This window comes from Triturus cristatus, chromosome 8 (assembly GCF_964204655.1).
Source record: "Triturus cristatus chromosome 8, aTriCri1.1, whole genome shotgun sequence".
In the NCBI taxonomy this organism is placed as follows: Eukaryota; Metazoa; Chordata; class Amphibia; order Caudata; family Salamandridae; genus Triturus; species Triturus cristatus.
This window is the reverse complement of record NC_140591.1, coordinates 1,636,774,384-1,636,797,020: the sequence shown is the minus strand read 5'-3', so window position 1 is coordinate 1,636,797,020 and position 22,637 is coordinate 1,636,774,384. Positions and strand designations below refer to the sequence as shown.

At 48.1% G+C, this 22,637-nt stretch overlaps 1 protein-coding gene across 1 annotated transcript in view; it reads right to left on the bottom strand.

Annotated features, from left to right (window-relative positions):
* The window catches only part of LOC146808470 (uncharacterized), a 133,920-nt gene that overhangs the window by 78,202 nt on the left and 33,081 nt on the right, over nt 1-22,637 (bottom strand). The gene's annotated exons all lie outside the window — the stretch shown is intronic.

Below are 22,637 nucleotides of genomic sequence, written 5' to 3'. Positions count from 1 at the left end.
CTACATATGACTTCTAATGGGCTCACTTCCTAGAAGCGACGTATAACAAAATGACATGACTCCGCATCCTGAACGAAGGACCACTATCGTGTTTTGTTGATGGACAACAAACAAGCCATCCAATGTAAGAAGTACATGACCAGCTGGGTGGCTTTGACGATTTCATGTATAGTAACAACATTATAAGTTGGACAGTGGATGCATTGTCAATACTACTGACAATGGTAGCTCACTTCTTGTTCATCATTGTCATATTTGTTAACATTGGAATTCTTGATTATGTCTACAGACACTATTACATTATAGTGGTGACACCCTTTTGACTTGTTGTGGCACTCGAATGCACGATTGAATTCCCAGGTCTGGGGCTGTTCGTGGAATACATGTTATGTTCACCAATTAAAAAGGTATGATGAGCCAAGACATATTATATTTTGTCTTTCGCTATTCAAATATGTCATTTGCTAAAGGTGAATGTCCACTGACAGTTTCAATAGTTATTAAGTTAGTTTTTCATCTCTGGTTACCTTTCATACAAGGGCACTATATGTCCTTCTGTTGTCTCCTGACAATGTATGCCTTTTGACCACCTCCTGACCAGTTTGACTTACCAGTTTGTGAGGGTGGTATGCCTTGCTCTGGATGATGTTGTTTCCTCCCAGAAGATGCAGGGACCTCTGCTACTGCAGTTGGCTGTGCTCTGGCTGAATATGTCAATAGGTGAGAAGAGAGAAAAGTAACCAAATGGGAAATGTACATGTGGAACTTTTCAGGCATTTCCCCATATCTTCTGCATGCTAACAGTGCTGTGAAGTACTGCGGCAGACAGGGCAGGTAGATGCAGTGGGGCGTTGGGGATGTAATAGTGTGGCAGGGTGGGCAATGAACAACGGAATATGTGAATGACATACTTTGATCTGAGGATTCTCTCACCTCCTGCTCAGTGATTTTTTGCTGGCACAGGCTGAGTTACTTCTTGGATACTTTGTGGCAGATTTACAGGCCCCTTGCAAGACATTTAAGCCGCCGTTGTGTCACTTCTGTGACAGAGCGGCGGCGGACACCATGCTCCACTTTGGGACTTAGTGACGTGACGCATCTCGGGAGATGCTAAATGTTGTAGAGCCCTGCGCAACATTAAACCTGCGTCAGGTTTAATGTAAGCAGGATGGGCATTCCTCTGTGAAATGCCTCATAAAAGTGATGCAGTAAAATCTACTAGATTTCAGGGAGTCACTTTTAAGATGCCGCTGCGACGAAACCTTACGCCTGCTTGAAGCAGACGTAAGGAGAGGAGCAGCATGTTAGGTATGGGCAGTCCATGAACATTGTTGGAGTTGCGTTGCACTTGCGACACAACTCCTGCAAAGTGCCGCCCTTATGCCATCAGAAGCGACACACATCTGTCTATCCCTGCGCCAAGGTGCGCAGCATTGTAAATGCGATGCATCCGTGGTAGCCCAAGGGTAGAATTGCGTGTCGCTTCGGTGCTGGCGCATCCCTGCTAATATGCAGGGATGCGCCAGTCCTTGTAAATCTGCCCTATTGTATTGTCCCAACTCATTTGTCAGTTGATTTTCATATGCTCCGCAACCCCTTACATTTTTGACTGACTCAGACACATCTGGATGAGTGGAAAGGGCACTTTGTCAATTGCTACTTAGCAGGGTTAGGTATATACGGCAGCAGTACTGTGCCCATATTTTCAATAGTGGGAGAGGGATTTGCCATTTATATTACAAAGGATTCTGGGACTTGTGGTACAACATACAGAGGGGAACACATGAGTCTCTGACTGACTATATTTTTATTTGCACTTTGGGCAACTTTCTTACTCACAATGCCAGTGCAACACAGACAATCTTTCATACACTTTTTCTTGTCATCCCATTTACCTGGTACCACATAGCGGACGCAGCCCATGGACTAAGTGGGGGTGGATTATGGTGAGGATTTCCTCCTCTAGTGGGGTTAGACGGAGGTGGGGTCCGGACTGTGGGGCAGCGAGGATCCTGTTCAATTCGATCCTGGTGTACTTGACCTTCACCCTCTGCCTTTCATTCTTCCACTTCTTCTTGATTTCCTGGACTGTGCGCCTCTCTTCCCCCAATGCTGCGACAGCAGTGGCTATATGCTGCCATAGAGCTGCCTTTTATGTGCCACTGGTGCAGTAAGGTGGGAGACCATAGAGGCGTTTGTGATGCCTCACTATGTACTCCACAAGCATGAATGTCTCCTCAGTGATAAAGTTCTTCTTCCTCCTCATTTGTTCCATTTTCCTCTGGCGATGTACAGCAATTGTAAACACGAACTCTCTGTGGCCAAACCAGTTCCTTCAATGTGTGTTGCTTTTATATGTTTGGTGGTGCTGGTCTTGCAGTTAGTGTTAATTGACTTCAGCTGGAGCGTGGTGGGGGATGGTAGGCACTTGAAACCATCATCAGGCCAAAATGGAGGTATTCCGGTAAAAAAGTGGGACTTCCGCGCCGGAATTGGAGATTCCGGACCGGAAGCGGGAATTCCGGTCCGAGAGCGGAACTCCCGCTCCGAGTGCGGAAATTACGGCCCGATTGCAGACGTAAAGTTAGTAGTCATAAATCCATTCTGTGAATACCAAAAGTAGTAAGTTCATTCTGTGAATGCCAAAAGTAGTAAGTGCATTCTGTGAATACCAGAAGTAGTAAATTAATTCTGTGAATGCCCAAAAGTACTACTTTTAGGATTTTGTCTTAAGTTAGTTCTGTGAATCGGGCCCTAAGGAAAGAAGGAAGGGCAGTAAAGGGGTAAGGGAAACATGTGCTTGGTTACAACGTATCACTTTCCTATAGAACAAAAGGAAAGGACAATGGTAATATATATTATTGCATGGTAAATGTTCTATGGGAAAAAAAGGAACACATAGAACACATCTTACCCTTAGAACCACATGAAAACAGTTCTAGAAAGATGCTTTACTTAACACACTCAGGGGGATATTTACAAAAGAAGTGGCGGGGCGTGTCGTTAGCCTCCTTGGCTTAACAACACACTCCGCCACTTCAGAAATGCAGGGCTGCATCATATTTACAATAATATGGTGCACCCTGCGTTTCCACCTTTGCTGGCGCTACACTTAGCAGTGTAGCATCGACGCAGGCACCCTTGCACCATAGTGCAATGGTGGCTGTGTGTAGGGGAAGATTGTTTATGTACAGGAAGGTCCTCCTTCCTGTACATAAACAATCTTGAAATGTACTTTGTCACTTCTATGTGTGCTGCTAATGCAGCACACATGAAAGTTACAAAATGTCTTTTTTTTAAAGATTGTTTATGTACAGGAAGGTTCAAGGCATTTTGCTTTTTCCATGTGTGATGCGCAAGGCAGCACACATGGAAAAAGCAAAAACAAGGAGAAATAAAGCATTTCTCCTTGTTTCGCCAAGTTAAGACCAGGTTTTCCCTGGTCTTAATTTTGGTGCTGCCTCCTATTTACGCGGCCCTTGTAAATAGGGGGGAGCGTCAAAATCAATAGGTGTTGCAGTGGAACGCCCACCTCAACTCCCACTGCCCACCCCTTTCACGTTATGCATAGCGTGAAGGGGGGTCTTATTTACAAGGCAGCATTAAGCCTCGTTAAGGGACTTAATGCTGCCTTGTAAATAAGACTAAGCCTCTATCGCCACGGAAACGTCACAAAAAGTGACTTTACCGTGGCTTGTAAATATGCTCCTCATTGTGCCAGTTTGCCACATCTTTTTTTTGGGGAGTTTTACATAGGGCGAACTAGACCCGAGGCATTGGGTATCAGAGCTCTTTACATGAGCAGCAGTTGTGTTAAACAAGGTCACATTCGGTTTTGGTATGCACAGAGAGATTAAGTGATTTGCCCAGAATCACAGGATGTTGAGCATTGCTGTCGAGAATCAAACCCGTTTCCCAGCTTCGAGGTCAACCGCTCTAGCCATTAGACCACATCCTCTCCCCTAATGACTTTCTTAGATCTTGAGGAGATATTAGGCTGACTGAACTAAAAAAGTAGACCCTTTAAAACTATGATCATTAGAGGGTGGAACGTTTCCCTTGCTAATAAGGTACATGTTCCACTGTTGACTATTTTCAAGTTCACCAACAAATCTAAATACCCTTGGGGGATAAGTGAAAACAGACCCTGTATATCTGATCTCTTGACACGAGCCATCCCTCCTAACTTCCATTTATGCCCTTTCATGCCATGCATCTGGTTGTAATAACGTTTGTACTTCCGTTGATATTATCCCACCCTGCTTAGAAACCTATTTCTATCTACCAGGACAAGACATTCTCCCATCAGCCAGGTGGGAGTAATCTTGGTGCTTGGAGATCTGCTTTTCATGGGCAAAAAAGGTTAAACTCCAGTGACCGAGTAAGGGACTGTACGGTAGGCCCATAACATTTCTCCCAAAGCATTTTCACTAGATAACCCATTCACATGAACCTTCTGTCAACAGTATTTTTGATCACTTAATTACAAGAAGAAGGAGCAACACAATTTAAATACAATAATGTTTAGAATGTTTAGTTAATAATTAGAATCAAATCTTCAAAACGAAAGAAATCATTAGCAGATAGTTCATAATATAGATCCATTCTTCTTTATTGTAATTCGAATCAAGTTTTTTTTCTTAGCAATGGTCATTCGATTTTTCAAATTAAAGACTTGCAGCTTTGTTGTATAAATCAGATCATTCTTTGTTGCGATACTTAATTCAGCCAACACGTTTAGTCTTAACAAGACGTCATCAGGGCTGAAATAATAGAAAAAACAAATATAACTATTCAATTGAAACTTTAAAGAAAATGATCTTAATAAAAGTATAACTCTGCCTATATCCATTCTAATGTTGTATCAGATGGAGGTACTGTATTTCAAACAATGTAGTTTTGGATTATTTCCAATGTATTAAGCATCTTTACATCACTAATAGTTCATCACCTAGTCACATTTCTATATTCGTAATACAATAGTGATAGGCATATATCCAACGATAATGCATTCCTACACAGTTGACACAAATCCCAATTACCATAAATTAGAACGGCATTATATATCTAATCAATTATGGCAATCGAATAAGTCTTCATTTTAAGGTCAACAGGGGTTTAAGAACCAATAATCACTTTTAAATTATAACTAAATTCGTACTTTAGTGATTTAAGGTGAATCTCCTTGATAAAAAGTTCAAATGCACCGCATGAATCTAATTTTGAGTGTGCTAGTGCTCTTAGAGGAGTTTTGTTATATCCTGAGTATTGCATTTAATTGTAATCAGCCTAGGTCCTCCTAGCTGCTCAGCCAGAGTGAGAGATGGTAGCGGAATGTTGGTGTGACTGTGATGCGTGGGATGCCTGGGTGCCTGTGTGAATGAGTGCTGACAGTTGGAGATGGGTAGACTGCTCCTGGTGGGGCTGGTGTAGGAGCTGGTACATAGCTGAACCAAGACTGATACTGTTTGGAACTGGAACCAATAAAGAAGACTTAGAAACTTACAACATGGCTACCAGTGTCTTCATGTACAGAGCACAACATAATTTTGGCGACGAGCGGACCTGGACCCAAGCGTACTTATGGATTGTAAAGAAACCCAGAGACTACTAAGAAACCAATGTAACCAGCACAACTACAAAAAAAAGAAAGAATAATACTTGAATCAGAATGGAGCAAAAGACAAGGCAGCCCCACCAGTGTCCTGTCATCGGACGGCCCCAACCTGTGCCCTGCCTGATCGTGCTCCATGAACTTGACCTCAGGTATGGTCTGTATGTTAGGGTGTGAATGGACTGACTTTCACCCTACCACTTTCTTTTGAATCTGCCGTATGGATGTATCCACTGCGCAAAGGAATTGTTTCTGTTCAAGATGTGAGTTATGGACTAACTCAGTGAAACTTATTCACATGTGCCACACAGGAGCGGTGTGGTTCTGCAAAGTTTGGTGCTTTTATGGCACATAGAAAGTACAAGTACGGTCATTGTACAATGTGGATATAATGTGCCTGGAAGTTATTTTACAAAGCAACATTTTCCACATATCTGCATATGTTTTCTTCTGAACTATTTCACAATCTGGAAGTGAAATTTACAAGGAGTGAAAGACTTCAAGCTACATCTCTAACTCAAATGTACCTATGTAATTCTCAAGCGCAGCGATAGATGTGGTCATCTTGGAGTCTGCGCAATGTTTGCCCTTTGACACATGAACTGTGGTGCTACGTGTGGGGGAGAAAAGGACACAACTATTTTGCTCTTACTACGTGCACATGACAAGCTTTTCTGAGGAGAGTTTGGGGACTTGTCTACATGGTATGTTAACTGCCACGTATTTAATCTGCCAGTAGTGTAAAAAAGAAGGAAAAAAAGGTACAAGACTTTGACTTTGAGGTTTTTCCTGTCTTTAATTTAGATTCACCTGTTTGGCTTTCACCTGTACATTGACCGTTGGACTGCTGTTCAAGTTTAAAAAAAAAAAAATCTGGCACGAGTCAAGCAACTCGCGCGCCTACCTTGTTTCAGTTGGTTCGTTGCGTGTAGCCTCCCCTGCGATGTGCCCTGCGTCATCTGCACTCTGACGTGCAGGGCGGCTTCGGCTCCGGCGATGTTTCTTCATTTTGGTGCATGAATACACCTTAAGCCACTCGGCAACCACGTAATAAAAAGCGCCACCATCTTGTGTTTGGGGACTGCAGTTTTGTCTCTCATAGAAGCGCTGATGTCACGAAGGTAGCATTGCATTTTGCCAACCACGTTTTTTTTTGTTTATCTACTTGTCGCAATAAAGTTCAACAAGGCTGGATGGTGGCTGGAGACTACGCGATTTTTGGGTTTTCAAGGCTGCATTGACGGTGATGGATTGTGCAGTGGCTTAATCTCCATTTCAGTGCTGGACTTTGTATTGTTTCCTTGGAAACGGTGTGGTGTTCCTTTGTCACGAGTAAGTTGAAGATTTGTCTAAGAGGGATTCTTTTGGAGCTGTAAAGAGACATTTCTACTCTTTTAAAATAGTCTCTGTCTGTATGTATTTCTCTTGGTGTCATTTGACTAGGAATCTTACTTTAGCTGTGGGACATCTTTGCAATGTTATGTTGGACATTTACTTACTTTCAACGTGTAGAAGATTGATATGTGTTAACTCGTTAACAATGTGTATTTTTATTTCTCGTTTTCTAGTTGCTTCATTAACAGGTTTCAGCTGACATGCACTATACGTGTGTGAACAGAGTAACACTACTCAGGTTTTTGTAGTCTATTATACAAAAGCTGTGTGTCTGCAGATATTTCGTGTTTGACTCATTTGGGTTGTTGACTCAAGTTTAGCATTTCGATTGGTGTTGTTCAATTTTCCTTATGCAGGGGGTGTTCTGACCTAGAACAACTTGGGTGAGAGGTCGCTCACTGGCGTAGGACACAGTTTAATAGTGTTCTACTGTTATTGGAATTTTACTTGTATTCACCATACAATGTTATTATATTACGTGATGCCACAGTTTTACGCCCTTTAATTGGTTGGGACGTCCTAGTCTTCCGGTGGGTGGACATCACATGTTATTCCCACTTGAGGGTGGTTCTGGTCGTGGTGTGTGGTTTTCCACTTCTTTGCGTTGTGTTGGTAAGTCGTCTTGCGCTGCACATCTTGTCTGTTTGTATGTGTGTAAGTCACCCTGCGCTTCATGTGTTGTCCTGTGCAAGTCGCCCTGCGCTTCAGATGTTGTGTGTAAGTCGCCCTGCATCTCAGATGTTGTCCTGTGTAAGTAGCCCTGCGTTTCAGGTGTTGTTGTGTGTAAGTCGCCCTGCGCGTCACATGTTGTTCTGTGTAAGATGCCCCGCGCTTCAGATGTTGTCGTGTGTAAGTCGCCCTGCGCTTCACTGTGTGTACCATTTATGTGGTCCATATTGTGGTACACGTGTATCTGTAGTGTTGGTTCACCCATGTTGTCTGTTTCTGGCCTCGGGTGTTTGTCATGGGGTGTGTGCACCCTTCACTACTTTATTTTCAAATGTTCATGGGGAAGGATGGGGTTATTGCTAGTTTGTAATTTAAATTGTTTGACAATTTGTATTCCTTCCCAAAAGTACGCAGTGTTAGTCTGTTTCTCTGTGTTTTAACATGGTTTGTGATTTAATAAATATATGAGTTAATAATCTTCATGAGGGAGGATGGGGGATTTTGATGCATGTTTTTTTTTATGTCGTATTTTGCCCATCTTTTCTTTATTTGCATTGTTCTCTCTTTTGTGATGTTTTACTTTCAGTTGCATCCTTGAGTTACGAACATTACTGCTTCTCTTGTGTATAGTTCTCTGCTTTAGTATTGTAATCTTTGTTTTCATTTTAAAAGGAAAGGGATAATGTTATATCCTGAGTATTGCATTTAATTGTAATCAGCCTAGGTCCTCCTAGCTGCTCAGCCAGAGTGAGAGATGGTTGCGGAATGTTGGTGTGACTGTGATGCGTGGGATGCCTGGGTGCCTGTGTGAATGAGTGGTGATAGTTGGAGATGGGCTGAGCAGCTAGGCAGGCTGCTCCTGGTGGGGCTGGTGTAGGAGCTGGTACATGGCTGAACTAAGACTGATACTGTTTGGAACTGGAACCAATAAAGAAGACTTAGAAACTTACAACATGGCTACCAGTGTCTTCATGTACAGAGCACAAGTTTCATCACAGCTAAAGGAGGAAAAAGAAGAAAACATAGAAAATGTTAAGACTTTGGTCAAGTTAGACTAATTTGGTTGCATTTGATACTCTAAATGAAATAATTCTTACCTATTTAGGTGCCGATTCCGATCCGTTAAAAATAATTTGCGTACGACCCGTATCCGTATTTTTTTACGTACGAGTCGTACAAGTACCGTACAAACGGCCAAGTACGATTCGTACGTGAAAAATAACTAGGAATAGCGTCGGGAAAAGTCTACGAGAGTGCGTCGGAAAGTTTTTCCATCCGAATATCGTCGGGAAAAGTGTACGAGAGTGAGCGGGACATTTTTACGTGCAAATCGTAAAACACAAGTTCGAGCGCACAAGTACGAATACACAATCGCACGTAAAATGGCCCGTACGGAGCCAACGCTGTAGCACACATGTACATGGGTAAACTTATGCCCGTGTATGAGCCGTACAGCCCCCCCACCCCCAAATATGTCAGCACCGTACACCACCCTGTCCGCACTGTACCCCAGCCCCGCAACTGTACGCGCCGTACCCCCATGTACGTGCCGTACCCCCCATGTATGCGCCTTACCCCCCCTGTCCGCACTGTACCCCAGCCCCTCACCTGTACGCGCTGTACCCCCCCATGTACATGCCTTCCCCCATGTACGTGCCTTACCCCCGCATGTACGCACCGTACCTCCGCATGTACGCGCCGTACCCCAGGGACACACATGTACACACCGTACCCCCACCGCATGTGCGCGCCTTACCCCCCATATACGCGCCGTACCTCCGCATGTACGCGCCGTACCCCAGGGCTGCACGTGTACGCACTGTACCCCCACCGCATGTACGCGCCGCACTCCAACACCGTACCCCAGCACCCTCACCCAGCATCACGTATGTACGGATCGTACCTACGCGAAAAAGACTCTTACAGAACCAGGACACTGTAAAACAGCACAAGGAGGGTCAATTCGACTCGCACAACACCACAAAACACGTCTACATGACAAAATACATCTCAATGACTGATCTGCCACATCCAAACAGGCAAACAGAGGCCCCAAATCACAACCACCTCTTATAACACACCCACCAAAATTCAAACACAGCCACACCCAAAAATGGACCAATAAAAAGGGCCCACACACACAACCAATGAGCCTTTGCAACAGACCCACTGCTGCCAGACCCCACAGAGAAACAACTCCACTTTACTCATACCTTCACTACACCTTCACTCACACACATTCACACAACCTCCTCTACAAACATCCCCCTCTTGACATTCACACACACACCGTCACATTCACACCCACACACTCACAACCATCCACACCCACACCCACAAACCACACCATGCCCACAGACAAGAATCCAAAGTTCACAACGGCGGAGCTGGACCTCCTTGTCAACAAAGTCATCAGAGTCGAGCCACAGCTGTTTGGAACATTGCTCAGACAGACCAGCATAGCTGAAAAATCTGCCATGTGGCAGAGGATTGTCGATAAGGTGAATGCTGTTGCGCCCATGCGAAGGACCAGGAATGAATGCCAAGCCAGGTGGTACGATCTGCGCAGGGCGGTCAAGAGGAAAATGAACGAAGAATATGCCCAGAGTAACATCACTGGAGGTGGGCCGCCCCACAGACCCGTACACTACCATCCCTGGGAGGAGAAGGTGATGGCCCTGCTACCGCCGGTGGGAGTACACGGAGTCGAAGGAGTCGCAGAGCCTGGTGAGTACACAAACAACTTACGTAACATGGGGGCAATGGGGTCCACACCACATATACACCAAATGCACGCAACGTCCCCCAAGCACTCACCGCACACAACCACACTCAAAAACCACGCTCATGTCACTAACATCTCCATGCAACCTTCACAAATCAAGGCAAGGCCATGTCCAAGGCTACAACAACCACAAACACAAGACTGGATGCCCGGGAGGCTGGGAGGGTGGGCCCCACACAACACATTGTGAAAATGAGACGCAGACACCAATGCCCTCAGCCCATATGGCATAGGTACATACTCATGCACAATGCACAGGGACTGGCAAAGTACTGACAAGGTAGCTGACACTTGGCCCTGCTGTATGCAGCACAAGGCCCTCCTGGGACCACTGTACACTCAAACACCAACTCCACAAGCACAGGTATCTAGCACAGGAACTCACACTCACTGTCATGCCAGCATGCACCATGAGGGGACAGACACATCACCTGGGAGACCCAATGACAACTCACACTACACACAACAGCAGGCCCGGTCACAACCACCCCCCTAACACAAGCACACACCCCCGGGGCAGGCAACAGATTTACACGCTCCCACAATGGACATGTGACACAACAAGACCAATACATTGCCAAATAAGCATCAGAGCCAACAATCTACAGGTCAAACACTCAGGAGAACATCCCAATCTGTCCCCCGCAACATACCCATCCCCAAGTGGACATTGAGAGGAATGCTAGGCACATCCAACTACCTGGAGGAACTGTGTCAACTTGAATATGTATGAAACATAGATGTCGCATGAAACACCATTAACATTGTCTCTCTCTCACACACAGGGCAACGTCGACGATCTCCCCCCAACACTGGGGGGGAAGAATCACAGTCCCAGGCTCCGCGTGAAGATGATCCCACCGGCAGCGACGACTCTCACCACTCCGTGGATGACCCCGACCAACCTGGACCCTCTGGTGCCCAAGCCCCTGCAGCACCTGCGTCAGGTACATCTGTGCCAACCCCCCCCCATTCCTGCCACATCCTAGGACACACCCAGGAGCCCTGCTCGCACTGAACAACAGAGCCAGTCTGACCAGGAGGGACAAGGTTCTCCGGGCACCCAGGAGGAGGCAGGCAACCCTGCAAATGCCATCCCTCAGGGGTCCCGTAGACCCGATGTGCCCACAAGGGCAGTCCAGGCTCAAGTGGGCAGGGGTGGCGTGAGTGGAGGCAGGTGGAGGCGCAAACCTGACCAGCCAGCTCAGGACACCGGTATGTCACACATACGCAACATCCTGGACTCATACCGGCGTGACACCAGAGGCATCAACCAGGTCGTGTCGAGACTCTCAGAGATGCAGGGGACCCTCGATGAGATAAAGAACCTGCAGGTCGAGCATCATGCCAGTCATCAACAACACCAAGGATGGATGGAGGCAAGACTGGCTGAGCTCCTGGCGGTGCACAGGGACATGAGCCAATCACTCCGTCAGATCGCCCAAAGCATGGGCAACCCTCCCTGTGCCACCAGGCATAGACCAGCACCAGACACAGGGAGGGAGGAGGAGGAGGAGGAGGATTCGTCTGACGGAGCGTCCCAAGCATCGCCAAGGCCTGCATCTGAGGGTCCCCGGAGGAAGTTGGGTCGTCCACGGAACAGACCTTGAGAGTCAGCGGACCATCCACATCTCCCAGGTCACCTGGCCTGGCACCTGGCCCTCTGGCGCAACAGCAGCACCTCATCCAATGACATTCTCTGCCACATGGACTTGCTGGTCACAGTCTGACCAATGATGACCAACACTGGGCCCTGGACTCTGATGACTTCCATTGCCAAGGATACCATCTCCCCCTGTGAACTTTGGATTCTATTCCCCCGGTAGAGCACCTAATTTCATCTACCAATACACGTACCCCACCGCAAATAAATATATTACTTTGGTCATGAGACGTTCCTGTCATTTTGCATTATTCAACGACATATGTGTGTGGAAATGTCAAACTATGCCTGAGTGTTGAACTAACTCCAGCCATCCATACCCTGGGATAAGAGTCTGGTACAGGACACACATGGGTCACAAGGTATCATTCAATGTAGGCATGGAGCACAACACTCACCTGTGATGGCCTCCGGCTGCTGAGGGGGGGCTTGCTAAACTGTGCGGACAGACCTATTTGGGAGATTATCATCAAGGCGTAGAGGACATGGCTCATGTGGAGGTTCCTGGGGAGGGAGTCCCAGGTATGTGTGGCCAGGTGGGAGAACAATGTCCTGTATGCTGGAGTACGGTGGATGTGAAGAACGGTGGCCAGGGCAAGGTTGGATGCACGGAGATGGCCCAACGGGATCTAGGATGACAGACGTACAAGGTTGGTTTGGGGTCGGGGTTGTGGACTGCCTCCTGAGTGTGGGTGGGGAGTGTGGAGGTCATCCTGCAGCAGACAGTGATCCATTGCAGCTATCTATGGTAGACGGTGAGGTGGCTGGGGCGCAGGGTGTTGAAGCTGAGGTGTGCAGATGCACCCTGGATGTGGACAAGTGTCCTGGGAGTTTGGATGTACTTGCTCCGTAGAGGGCAGGGCAGTATTTGACACGGATGTTGTCATGGACCTGGGGGATGGTCTGTCTTTTCTTGGAGTGGATCTATCTGTGGCTCATGTGCATAATGCAGAGGGCGTTGCAGCATGAGGTATAGATGCTGTGGACTAGCATGGCAAATGTGAGCGAGCCAAACATGATGCACACCATCTTGTGTGTGTGGCCACTGGGTGCTTGTTCAGGGCTCTTGCGGGTGGGACACAAGCACTTGACCCAGCTGGAAGGGGACAATCCTCAGATGATCACCTCAGTCCTGTACAAGTCCAGCCTCAGGTGGCTCGTGTTCAGCCATTCATCAATGGATCTCATGCATACTTGAATGATGGAACTGCCAATGTCTGTGTCTTTGTTGAGGGTGAGGAGCACCTGGCTGTCAATGGCATATGAGCTGATGATGAGGTGCTGTGCGCATGTGATGGTGGAGAGGGGGGTCCTGGACACTCTGTATAAACACCATTGCTGAGAGATGATACCTGTGCCATGTCCCAGACGATGACACCATACTACATGCTGAAGCCATGCCCTTGCTGGGCTACAGAGCCGGTGGGGAGTATTAGGGGACGTGACCTGGTTGGTGTGACAGGGCCTGGAAGGCGGGGCAGCGCAGTGTAGGCAGTTGGAGTTGCACACTCAGCATGCAAAGGTGTCGTGTGTGTGCCCAGGGTATGTCTGACAGCAGGCGTTAGATGTGCGGATGGACATAGCTCGGAGTGTGGCTGCTACATCAGACTGTAGTGTGATGTGGGTTATGCAAGGACAGGATGGTGGTGCAATGTGCACCTTGCATGTTCTGATGGTCCAGCCTTTGGCACCGCGTGGCGGCAACAGTGGCATAGACAAGCTGAGGACAGCCAAATGAATGGGTGGAGGGAGGAAGTGAGGAGCATCTTGGAGGCGTGTGCGTTGCCAAATCTGGATACTCTGTGGGCCCTTGCTGCAGGGGCCGCAGCAGCAGGCGGCATCTCCTTGCAAAATGCCAGAATTGGCACACAAAGACTAGGATGTCAGAAGGACAACTGCAACAGGCGCGTGTGTAAAGTAAGGAGTGTCCAGTGTCACATGGCACACCCAGAGACAATGCATGCACAATCACCAAAGAAGCATGACACCGGATCACGAAACTGAAGGCCGACCTGCGCACAGGAGACACATCCTCAGCAGCTGTTGATGGCCCAGCTGGAAGGGGACAATCCTCAGATGATCACCTCAGTCCTGTACAAGTCCAGCCTCAGGTGGCTCGTGTTCAGCCATTCATCAATGGATCTCATGCATACTTGAATGATGGAACTGCCAATGTCTGTGTCTTTGTTGAGGGTGAGGAGCACCTGGCTGTCAATGGAGGCGTGTGCGTTGCCAAATCTGGATACTCTGTGGGCCCTTGCTGCAGGGGCCGCAGCAGCAGGCGGCATCTCCTTGCAAAATGCCAGAATTGGCACACAAAGACTAGGATGTCAGAAGGACAACTGCAACAGGCGCGTGTGTAAAGTAAGGAGTGTCCAGTGTCACATGGCACACCCAGAGACAATGCATGCACAATCACTAAAGAAGCATGACACCGGATCAGGAAACTGAAGGCCGACCTGCGCACAGGAGACACATCCTCAGCAGCTGTTGATGGAGGAGCATCTTGGAGGCGTGTGCGTTGCCAAATCTGGATACTCTGGATACTCTGTGGGCCCTTGCTGCAGGGGCCGCAGCAGCAGGCGGCATCTCCTTGCAAAATGCCAGAATTGGCACACAAAGACTAGGATGTCAGAAGGACAACTGCAACAGGCGCGTGTGTAAAGTAAGGAGTGTCCAGTGTCACATGGCACACCCAGAGACAATGCATGCACAATCACTAAAGAAGCATGACACCGGATCAGGAAACTGAAGGCCGACCTGCGCACAGGAGACACATCCTCAGCAGCTGTTGATGGAGGAGCATCTTGGAGGCGTGTGCGTTGCCAAATCTGGATACTCTGGATACTCTGTGGGCCCTTGCTGCAGGGGCCGCAGCAGCAGGCGGCATCTCCTTGCAAAATGCCAGAATTGGCACACAAAGACTAGGATGTCAGAAGGACAACTGCAACAGGCGCGTGTGTAAAGTAAGGAGTGTCCAGTGTCACATGGCACACCCAGAGACAATGCATGCACAATCACCAAAGAAGCATGACACCGGATCAGGAAACTGAAGGCCGACCTGCGCACAGGAGACACATCCTCAGCAGCTGTTGATGGCCCATTGTGTGGACCAACATGCCCAAAAATATACACGACCATGTACTTCATGCCCAATAGGGAGCCTAATCCATGAACAACTGCATGCATGTTGCTAAACGACACATGGACTCCTATGCAAAATCTTCCACAACTATGCCAGATATGCCGCATGCAAAGTGGCAAGAGACCTGCATTGACAGAGATGAGGCACCTTGGAGTGTGACGAACACCTTTATTACTCAGCCTCACACTAAGGGAAATGCATCAATTGGAACAGACTCACAGGTCATTTGGCTGACCATGTGTGACCTACACTGGACACCCCCTTCAACACACAGATGTGGTAAATCCTACTGAGCTGGCACACAAGTTCAGGGGTTGAGCCTAACACCCCTTGCTGCACACGGAGAGTCTACAATTCCCCATTCAGCCTCATATGGGGATGTCCCACACTATGTCCACCATTAGCATCCCGTATGTTCCTGAGGGACGTTATACACACATTGATGCTTTCATCAGAATCCACAAACCATTACAGATGACTGTCAGGAAGGGTGACTATCAATTCATGGGAGCCATGCAACACGTCATGTGGCCCATGGTGAGTCGACATGTATGCATGGTAACACAACATGCACAGGAGCAGTCCCCATATATCACAAACACGTACCACCCACAAAATGCCTTGCTGCACTCCTTAGCCCAAATGACTTTTCACCATGTCTTAGCATGTAACTCTGATCCAGCACACGTTGCAATACTCATGAGGAATAGCAGGAGGGCAATGATGACATGAGCAGACGACTGCCGCAAGAACCTGGGGAGGACAGACACACAACAAGTCTGCGAAGAGCTAGAAATCCGCAGACATGTACATGTACTCTACATGAATGATGATGTCACCATGCCCTTAATAAATTTAGTGTCCCAGCTAAAATGTGTGGAATGACATCATCACTTGAATGACACATCAGAACACACCTCCAAGTCACTTAGCACACAGTCAGCTGGACACACACATTGCAACACATGCCACACAACACTCAGACACAGGGACTCACCATCATGAGAAGAAGTTGTGGATAAGCTGACTCCGGATGTCCTCATCCTCATCCTCATCCTCACTTGCCCCGTGCCCGAGCCCTTCATCCTCCACGGGTGGATGATCCTGCTCATCCGGATCAAGGATAAGTGGCACGGCCTTCTCCACTGTCATGTAGTGCAGCATGCAGCACACAATGAAGATTTTGCAGACCTTCACCGGGGCATATGGGAAGGCGCCGCCGGTCTTATGGAGGCACCGGAATCTGGTCTTCAGGAGTACAAACGTCCTCTCAATCACGCGCCTCGTCTGCCCATGGGTGTCGTTGTACCGGTGTTCTGCGGCTGTTCTGGGGTTGCGGAGAGGCGTCATCAGCGATGGCATGTTGGGATAGCCAGAGTCCCCTACATGGAAACATCATGTGAAGAAGTGGGTCAGGAGATGCCGTAAGATACAAAGATAGCGCTAAACACAGGACTAACAACGTATACCCACCAACAACACTTGCTCGTTCCGCGTGCAGCTGCAGCATCATTTCTGGCACCCTGCTACGCCTCATGATGTATGCATCGTGTGCGGACCCTGGAAAACGGGAACAGACATGGGAAATCAGCATGTTAGCAAGACACACCACAAGGGCATTAATGGAGTGGTAATGTTTTCTGTTTCTATGGGCTACCTCCTGTGCCTGTGGTGGTACCAAAGCCATATGTGTCCCATCAATGGCCCCAATTACATGAGGCATCCCTCCCAGGTCATAGAACTCACCCTTGACACCTGTCAACTGCTCACAAGTAGGAAAATGGATGAATTCATCCAGGTGCACCAACATGGCTTCTAAAACATCATGCAGGACACGGCTGAACATTGTCTGGGTCAATTGAAACGTGCCGGTGGCAAAAAAATGTAGGGCTGCCATCACCTTCATCTTGGGGGTCAGAGCTGTAGGATACCTGTGTTGTGGTTGGAGGTGTGGTGCAAGCCGGCGGGTCAAGTCCTCTATCAACTCTTGCGAGAAGCGGTATCTGCGTATGCAGTCATGTTCACGCATGGCATCCAGGTCTGCAATTCGTCTGGGGAGAGGCGGTGCCCTGCAGAGATTTGGAAGGAATAACGAAGAGTGAGTACATTACCACACCAATGTCACTGAGGTGAACACATGTTCAACAGCTAATACACATCTGCTTAATACAGAGTCTGGGCTGTGCAATACATCCAGGACACGTCGGCCAGCCAGGTGATACTCCTACGAAGAGCCAGCCACAATAGTTGCATGGCAATGTTGACGTGACATGCCATTAAAATAGCTGTGGGCCAGTGTAAGTGACAAGCCAGACACATTACATGAGTGACAGACATCCACATATCAGCATTTGAAGGATGTTATCTCATACAGACAGCTGGCGGGAGTCTAGACGCACAGGTCACATGTCATCTGAAAAAGGACAGATAACACACATTTCCATGAAGGGGTACATGTCAAAAACTGATGACACAGACATTGAGAGAACGCAGATATTGCCTCATGTCAGGAAGTCATCTTTGAACCATCATGACACATGTAACGTGTGAGTCCAAATGTGCATGGTGTGCGTATATGTGTGTCATGCACATATGCACACAGACACATGTTGGATGCTGCAACAGCAGATGGAGTTGACGGAACACCAACGGAAAGCTCATGGGAACACATGACACACACATGACATAGTCACATCGTGGCACGCTGGTAGTCACATGTCAGTTGTAATTATCCGTGTACCTGGCATCAGGGGACAGTTGCGGGTGTTGCTAACTGTGCCATGCCAGTGATGCAGTGCTTGACACGTGCCACTGTCGTACATGCACACATGTGCAAAGTGTGAAGGGGAAGTGTGCCACGTAGTGCCCCATCACACATGACATGTGTAAACAGCTCATCACACATCTATTGTGCCACAACATGAGGAGACATGTGCCACATCACTGCCTGACACACCTAGGCCCTGCACATGAAGGACTGCACTGACAATGACTTGATGTCCAGCCTTGTGCGAGTCTGACACCTCCATTCCTTTCGTGTGCGCCTCCTATCACCAGTGTAAGCTGTGAAACGCAGTAAACACACTCTGAGGGCGTGTGTACGGCCCGTACTCACGCATAAGTATCTGCCGTACACGCGTGAGTACGTGCCTATCACTATAGGGGGTACCGTAGGGCCTAGTGATACGGCACGTACTCACGCGTGTACGGGCCATACACGCGTGAGTACATGCCGTATCACTAGGCCCTACGGTACCCCCAACTATAGTGATCGGCACGTACTCACGCGTGTACGGCCCGTACACGCGTGAGTACGTGCCGTATCACTAGGCCCTCTGGTACCCCCAACTATAGTGATCGGCACGTACTCACGCGTGTACGGCCCGTACACGCGTGAGTACGTGCCGTATCACTAGGGCCTACGGTAACACAACTATAGTGATAGGCACGTACTCACGCATGTACGTGCCGTACTCGCGTGAGTATGGCCCGTATCACTGTAGTGACGGTGCCCTAGGGGTACATGTGAAACGCGCCGTACCTGTGTGGGGATTTAAGAATTATACTGGGGACACATGAGGGACAAGTATTAGGGCCTAAATGCATGCTGGTTGTCATGGATACCGAGTTTCAATTTCAAAATTTAACATCATGTGGTCTGGAAAAAGCAGTTGGCCACATTATACATTGTTGCAAAGTGGTTGTTGACTTGACATGATGCTGCAAAATCGAAAGATGCGAAGGCTGTCACTGGTGTATGTTTAAAGGGATTGGAGGAAACGTAGGATGCAAATGAGTCTGACCAATCACTCTGTACTCCTGTAAATGAAATAGGCCAGCAAGGCAGATATAAGGCAGGCAGAACCCATAAGAGGGCACTTGCCTGCACAACATGTCAGTCGATACCACTGCTGCTGTATTGTCTCCCTCTGGCACCATGTCAAGGACTGTGGAGAGGGCCCAGCCTTTCACCCAGGAGGAGAACGAGGCCCTTCTGGATGTGATCCTCCCACGGTACCCCATGCTGTATGGTCTACCAGGGGAGCAGGTGAGTGCTGACTCCACTACCTTTGCCTGTGCACCTTTATTGTGTCTGTCACTTCTTGCATTGTGTCCAGGTGTGACAGACATGCAATGTTGGTTGGAGTGGGTCCCAGGGGGGGTGGATGGCTTATGTCTCTCATGCAGGGCTTGATGTAGTTCATGTGTGCACTCCTCACTTGCATTGTGCTTACTGTGACATTCACTGCATAGTGCATGGCACATTCAGCCAGCCTAATCCTCTTGGGCATTCTTGTTCTATTGTCCTGCGGTGAGTCAGTGGTCACCCCGGTGTGACAGGTGACTGCACCCACAGATGTGTGTGAGAGTTGAGTGGAGCTGTGGTGAGAGTGGTGAGAGTGTCCAAATGATGTGTACGCCCCCTGGACATTGATGTGTGTGAATGTTTCTTGTCATGTGGGTGAGTGTCTATGTGGAGTGTTGCACCACAGCTGCATTGAGGAGGCAACTGCTCAATCCATCTGATGTGTGAAGTAAGCCGTGCTGTGTGTCTGACTTGCTGAGCTAGCCCCACACCTGTGACCCCCACCCCTGGCAAGTGGCACATGTGCAGAGTGAGGTTTGCATCCGCTGTTGCCAATGGCAGGTGATTGATGTGTGCCTGTGTGTGTCTGTGTACTCTGCTGAGGTTTCGTCAGTGGCCTGGGGCATGTGACTGCTTTGCGGTGCTGTCCATCAGCCTTGTGTTGCTTGGGATGCACAGTGTTGTTGAAAATTGAAACAACAATGTGATTAAGCATTCACTAAAGACATGAATTCCCCTTTAGGACCGACTTTCTTCCGTTATGTTGACTAAAGTCTGGACTCCATTTTGTATTGTTATGTCTCCACGTGCTCAACACGAGAAGAGTCCTATCTGCGTGTTAGTTGCTCTTGCAATCTGCCTAGTAACAGTCTATAAATAGTTCCTTTGTCCGTCTGGCGCATGCCCAGACTTGACCACATCTGTTATCAGTTAGTCCTTGCTTGACCATGTTTTCGCGGGCTCAAGGAGTGTGTCAGCTCCGCCCACATATTGATTCTGTATCGAAAATTACCATAAAAGGTAATATTCTTTGCCTCATGTTGTATCCACCCACTTATGAGCCCCTCTGTTGTGTATAAAAGGGGACCGTGTACGCAAGCTCTGGGTGCTACTCCATGCAATACTGAAGGGTGTTGTATGGATTGTAGGACCACCCTTAAGGGTTAATAAACTTTGTCTTTGTACTTTGCAGTTTCCGTGCCAACTTCCTTATAGATTCCATTGCAGGAGAGCGAACCCTTGTGTCCTGCGGGCCTAGCTGGGGCCTGTATTCATCAATTGGCGCCCGTCACGTGGGGCTCATCGGCGACTCGGATGCTCGAAGGACTGGTCGTGACGAAGGTGAGGAATTTGGCGGGGGATGTGATCACTGCCAGAGGCACTTTAGTCCTGGCATCCCGAGGTTTTCTTCCTTCCCTTCCGAGCTGACCATCTGGGTGGCGCCGGTCCTCGACTGAGACCTCCTCTGTCGGTCCTGCCGTGACAGCCGTTTGGGCGAATTTTGGAGCTTGGCAGTTGGAATCTGGACACTCTTGATTGGTAAGAACCGCTGTACGGTACTTGCTCCGAGTTTTTGAAGCCTGGTTTAGCTATTTGAGTTTGATTTGTGATGACCGGTCATATCTTGTATTGGTTATTGTGAGAATATATGCGTTGCAACACATATAGGCAGGCAATGTGGAGATATTTCTCCGGAACTGTGTAACTTTGAACGGCACAACGTTTAAGTGCCATTTTTTTGATAATACTGCATATTTTGCATTATTTTTGAGCATGCCTGCTTTTAGCGCACTCCGTAAGTGGTGCTGCTGCTTTGGAAACCGGTTAAACCTCGAGGAATCTGCTCCAGCTCCCCCAGAGGGGACTCCTAATAGGGATATGTATGTGAAGCATGGTCTTTCTTCCATAATGTACAGCACAGTATGGAGGAAATATACCAGAAAGGATCCTGAGTTACGATGGCCTTTGTATGGATCGTTTGATATGCGTAAGATTGAGTATGTGGAACAGTGTATGTGTAAACGGCGTGCTCGTCAAGATATGTTTGAGTGTGTCCGGTTATGGGTGAAGGAAGTGCATGAGCGAGAGAAACGTGAGAAAGCGCTGTTTGATAAAGAGCAACGGAAGAATGATCATGTGCGAGCACAGGAAGCGAAGCGTCGGGAGGAAAGAGAACAGACGGAGAGGCAAGAGAAAGAGCGCAGATTGCAAATCTCGGGTCAATACGCTGTTCGTCAATCACTTTATCCTGTCCTTAATAATCCTGACGATGATTTTTATTTATTAGATCGCTCTCCGCCCCCTTATGTTGGCGCGTCTGCCCCGAGGTCACAAGATTCTGGATCGGTTTCGGGTAAGGTAGACACGCGGTCCATGCTATCGGTTGACCGAATGAGTGAGCTTCGGCAAGTTTCTCTTCGTGCACTCAAGGGCAAGTTATCCCTTGCTGAGTTGTTGAATTCTTGGGAGAAGTGGCAGGATAGAGAGAAGTTGTATTTTTTGGGCCACTTTTCTGATGAAGTGATTACTGCCTTCCGGAAATATTCCAACGTTTTTGAGCCTGATGATGTGGTATTAGATGCTAAAGCATTGCGTAATGGTGTTTTTTCTCCCTCTAAGGCGCCTGATGCGGTTCGACGGCTGTTTGCATTACGGGATGCGGTGAGTGACCTTAAAGAGAGAGCGCGCCAGAAAGCGGAGGAGGAAAAGCAGTCGGATTCGCGTACCGGTGATGGCCACTCACCCACCTCCCACTCAGATAAGAGCGAACTAGTGCATGCTAAACCAATGCGAGAGGCGGCACCCCTGTATGTTCCCCCTAAGGGAGCGGGAACTAGTGCGGATATTACCTCCGCTGATGCTAAGGGATATTTTGTGTACAATTGGGTTTATACTCCTTGGCATAGGGCTGATGTTATGGCAAAACGGGAACAGACATGGGAAATCAGCATGTTAGCAAGACACACCACAAGGGCATTAATGGAGTGGTAATGTTTTCTGTTTCTATGGGCTACCTCCTGTGCCTGTGGTGGTACCAAAGCCATATGTGTCCCATCAATGGCCCCAATTACATGAGGCATCCCTCCCAGGTCATAGAACTCACCCTTGACACCTGTCAACTGCTCACAAGTAGGAAAATGGATGAATTCATCCAGGTGCACCAACATGGCTTCTAAAACATCATGCAGGACACGGCTGAACATTGTCTGGGTCAATTGAAACGTGCCGGTGGCAAAAAAATGTAGGGCTGCCATCACCTTCATCTTGGGGGTCAGAGCT